Genomic DNA, 5223 nt, shown 5'->3' with positions numbered 1-5223 from the left:
AAACAACAAAAAACAGATGTAAAGTCAGAATTAGGTGACGCTATCCGAAGTTTCGGATCGTAGCCAGGATAAAAGGAAGACCAATTTTCCTAAGTACCTGTCCTGGCGCTCTCAATTCTCAAGCGAACCCAATTTACTCGCAATTCTAAAATAAGTATTACCAAGAGATTGGCGAAACTAACGACCAGAAGCACAACCCCATCCTCACAAAATCCTTTGAGCAATTTTAACATTCAAAAACTTTAGAGCCAGAGACAAGGCCACCAACTAATTAAACAATGCATTATGCAAAAATCCTACATTTCTATCGCCTCAATTACCTGATACGTACAAGTCCAACGTTAAGGCCTGTGTTGTAGGAACCATCGACAGTCACAGTAACTTCAACAATTTATAGCACAAGCAATAACCACTCTCGGGACAAATTACACTATCACTACTAAAAATTTGCTACCTGCATAACTATTATTATAACCTTTACATAGAATTTGGACTCAACCCCGTTAGACCTTTAACATATTTTCTTGGCGGTCTTATGTCAAAGTGAATTTTCACTTCCAACTCTTATCGCTCGTCACCTTCACAAATAATCTCGGCCAAATGCGATCTCCAGATCATAAGGAATGATCTTAAACATTGATTATTTCCGTCATCAGAGGGGCCAAAAGACTATCACTTTGCTGAACAGAAGTTTAAATCTACATAGACTACTGCAAGTAAACACCAGAATTAGAGGTTAATATACTAGACTCCCCTCAGAATTAAAAACCAGTATTTCAGTTACTTCATTTCTCATACCAATTTCCCCATCTTACTTCTGTTAACCAACCAATCAGTAACTCCCATTCCTTTGATTTCATAGGACATTCCTCGTCTTTCAAGAGTATTACAAAGTCTTCCCAATCATGAGATTTTGGGGTTAAAGAAATGGAAAAAGTTTATAGACATGTATATTATGCTGGTCTTCATACACGTAAATATATCCAAAGCAACCAGATTAAAAAACTGAATAGTAGGTAGAACACAGCATCTACCGAGTTCTAGTTGTCAGGGTAACCGAATTTAGTGCGCTTCGAACCGTCACTGGACAGTCTACTACAAATTGAGTTCTTGCTGTCTGGGTAACCGAATTCAGGGCGCTTCGAATCCTCACAGGATACTGTCTTAACGAAGAAGCGTTGCTTTTCCATTGGTATTAGTGTCGATGTTACGGTCTGCTGCAGCTACACCAACAGCCTGTGCATAAGAAAAGTAGTTTCCTTGGTTTCAGAACATACTAAAAGTTCCCATGACATAACCTACCTCTAAGTGAAAATAGCCTGTTCAGTTAGTCCCAGCAGCTATTCTAAGGTTATTATCTTAATACTATATCGTATGAGTAAACTTTCCCATTAACAATCCCATGTATTAGTATTGTTACTTCAAACTGCCATCAACTATCACATTAACAATCCCACATACTACTACCATTGTTCCTTCAAACTCCCAAAAAGATAACAGGATAGAGAGTGCTATCCTTTAAGATATAGTTAATAAGGCAGCAATCTTACAAAGTGTGAAAGGTGCCATGAAATGCAAACACTGACAACTTTCGTCCTTTAGTATCCAGTCTTACGGGAATTGAAACTGCACAATCCCAAGGGGCAAAAAATTAAGTTGGGGAATTCAGAATGAGAAAAGGGTTCCCGAAGCAAGATTCGGCACTGGAGGAAAGGTGGATGAAGGTAGGGGTCAATGAAAATATGCAATGCAATCAGAACTGTATTTCCTAACATGAAAGCTTTGCTTGATGAGTAAGATGGGAGGGTGGGGATGTTGAACACGTTGACGGAACGACGTTAACAAGACTGCCCAAATTTGAGTTACAATTTACACTTAACCCAACTTATTAGAATATCTGACCAAGTCCACGACATGAGCATCTAAAAAATTCCTTAACATCCCAAGACCTAAGCCTCGTAGAAAATCGTTAAGATCCACCTATTACCTGTCTAGTTCCTATTTACTAGTGGGAATGAAATCCTTTAATGTCTCAGATCCTATTTACTAGTGGGAATGAAACTAAGTTATAAACATGTCAAGAGTTACCCTACCCTATTCTTAGCTGCACTAATACATTCAAATTAAAATCTCATTACCAAACAAAGGGCTCATGTACTTTAATAACCTCTGCTATTAATAACGTGCACTGTCAATTGTCTCTCACTAGGTCTGACTACCGCGTTTTTTACCCCAGTATTCCCAGCATCCTTAAGATATAGACTGGAGTGTTTATTACCTTTATCTTAACCCCTGCATCTATATAAAATTACCACGTTCTTAACCCTTTTCTAGCCTATCCTATATGTCAAGATCTATATCTAACTCAAGGTCTAACTTGGTTGGTTTGAAATACCTGTTGAGCATGGTGACAAAGTCACCATGCTTGTTTTTGAACTTCCTGTTGTGCATGGTGACTGACCAAGTCACCATGCACAACTCGAAGTCCACCTTTGCCTGGCAGGTGGCACCGCCACCCCGGCAAAGGTGGACTTGGGAAGTCGGCAAAGAAAAAATTCACACGCAAAACTCAATTCACACGCAAAACTCAATTCACACGCAAAACTCAATTCACACGCAAAACTCAATTCACACGCAAAACTCAATTCACACGCAAAACTCAATTCACACGCAAAACCCAATTCACACGCAAAACTCAAAAAACTCAATTCACACGCAAAACTCAATTCACACACAAAACTCAATTCACACGCAAAACTCAATTCACACGCAAAACTCAATTCACACGCAAGACTCAATTCACACGCAAAACTCAATTCACACGCAAGACTCAATTCACACGCAAAACTCACTTTTGAAGCTGATAATTACCCAAGAGCTTTAAAAATTGTTAGTGTTCAAAAACTTCAAAATTCCAAAATATGGGGCTTTACTAAACTTTACAATTCTAAAAAAACGAAACTAGCTGATATTCACACACATTACACTAACAAACTTCCACACACATTACACTAACAAACTTCCACACACAATACACTAACAAACTTCCACACACAATACACTAACAAACTTCCACACACAATACACTAAATAAATCCTACACATAATACACCTTCAACTTCTGAAGCTGAAATATAGTTGATGCTAAATATAACTAAAGTAATCAAAAAATTTAAATTATAACTAAACTAATCAAAAATAAAAATATAATACTTTAAAAAAAAGTTCTGAAGCTGAAACAAACCCTAAAATTACTTTAAAATGTTCAGAGCTGTTAAAGTTAAATTTTAACCTTTGCAATTTTAAAGTCAAAAATAAAAGTTTAAAAGTTCTCAAAACCAAGGTTTTGAATCTGAACAAAATACCCAAATGCATTAAAACAAATCCTAAACTTAAAATGAAAACTTAGTTTTTATTCTGAAAAAAGCTACTCTAAAACATGTTGGGGGGTTGCTCAAGTCACAACTAAAAAAAAAAAAGAAAGAAATACTCACTTACTCACCCATTAATCCTGTGTAGCCATAAGGTATCTGTTACTCCAAGACAATTAAATAACTCACTGTGGCACTCTTATTTAACGACGCACCCTGACCTGAAAAGAAAATATATTTTAAAGGCCAAAATATTCTAGCAAGTGGAAAGAACCAAAGGCTGACTATTGATTACAATCAGCTGGGCCATAGGTTTTTAAAATACTAAGACATGGAGCAGCAAGCAAGGCTTTATAAATACTGATAAGCGTTATTACTATTTTCTTGCCACTTAAGCCTACAATAATTGAAGTTTAAATGAACTTACTATACCTCATATTAGGAAGGCTGTGATAGTAAAGTTAAGCCTCTCTAATCCTCAATAAACTTTAAACCCCACTGCATTGGAACACTTGCTCTATTGCAGCATAAAGTTTAAATGAAAACATCTCAGTACTGAGCAGTTTTTCATAGTATAAAACTAAAGTGCATAGAATTAATACCAAATGTAGTTCAGCGGTAACAAATAGGCTTAGAAACTAAGTCTAAAACAGCACCTAACATACTAAACTTCTTGAACAGTTACTGTAGGAATTTACAAAAATCGAAAATACCAATATTTGAAGATACAAAACCCGCAAATGGAAACTTTCATACGGCAACTGTATGTCATAGCTCAAGTCCCACAATCTAAATATTTGAGAAATATAGAAAGCAAAACAGGCAACAGTATCCACTCGCCAACCCAACAAACCTTGAAGCACGCCTAAAGTTTTGCGGTCTACTCACAATACGACGTATCTTAGAAACTGATCAAGCTTCTTTAGACCTCAAATGAATATTTTAAACAAACGGGCAAGTGAAGCATATAGGCTATTTAAACCTAGAAGAAATTTTAAGTCAAGCTAGTGACTTGCATTTGTACACTGCGCACCAAGACTACAACAAAATATTCTGATGTGAAGAGCATACAAGGAGAATGCACTTTTAAAAAAAATTAAAAAAAAAAAGGAACTAAAGGCTCTCCTGTTCTGCAGGGTTACATACTGACGAGAAAACACTACAACACAATTATAAAATATAAGAAAAACCTTACTTGGAAAACTTACCTGGGCCGGCCTAAAGAGGGAATCATCCCTGTGCAGGACTGTATACACACACAAACAACGTGAAACAAAATAAAACCAACGATCGTCCAGTACAGCGCGGCCGAGATCACAAACACAACTGAACTAGAAAGTCGAGCATCAACGAAACCTGCCCTCCCGCTGGGACTCGCTAAATCACCTGAAACAAGCTTGTTCTGGAGGGATGACAGCTAACGACCGCTGCAATCGCCTGTTTGTCGCCCTTTCACCACCGAAGTGGATTAAGGCGATGATAAGAAAATCGACAGAAATTATTATTATTATATATTATTATTATTATTATTATTGAGAGTTGCCGGGCACTGTTCCTTTTTAGCTCTTATTATTATACGGTAATGTTAGCTACTGTTCTGGTACGTGATCCTCTACCCTTATAGGGTCATCAATTGGATTTCTGATAAAGACGGTGGCTAAGTTCTTTTACCAATACACGAAAATATGAAAAAGAGTAAAACAGATTTGACATTTCGTAAGGTTGCATTTTATGCTCCGTACACGTCATCGTGTTTTTTTCCTTGGCATCCTGAACTACCTCCTTACCTTGATCAAATGTTTTGTCATTAAATTGGCTCTTTGTTGGTTAAAAAAGTACTTCCAAAGCTATA

At 36.9% G+C, this 5223-nt stretch overlaps 1 long non-coding RNA gene across 1 annotated transcript; it reads right to left on the bottom strand.

Moving 5' to 3' along the window:
- Positions 1 to 936: 936 nt before the first annotated feature.
- LOC136855170 (uncharacterized) lies at positions 937 to 3776 on the bottom strand. Its single transcript, XR_010857938.1, has 2 exons — positions 3503 to 3776; positions 937 to 1236 (listed from the first exon to the last, which is right to left on the bottom strand). It is a non-coding gene; the product is annotated as an uncharacterized lncRNA (long non-coding RNA).
- Between the last annotated feature and the right edge of the window lie 1447 nt (positions 3777 to 5223).

Source organism: Macrobrachium rosenbergii, chromosome 30 (assembly GCF_040412425.1).
Source record: "Macrobrachium rosenbergii isolate ZJJX-2024 chromosome 30, ASM4041242v1, whole genome shotgun sequence".
Classification (NCBI taxonomy): Eukaryota; Metazoa; Arthropoda; class Malacostraca; order Decapoda; family Palaemonidae; genus Macrobrachium; species Macrobrachium rosenbergii.
This window is presented reverse-complemented; position numbering and strand designations above follow the sequence as displayed.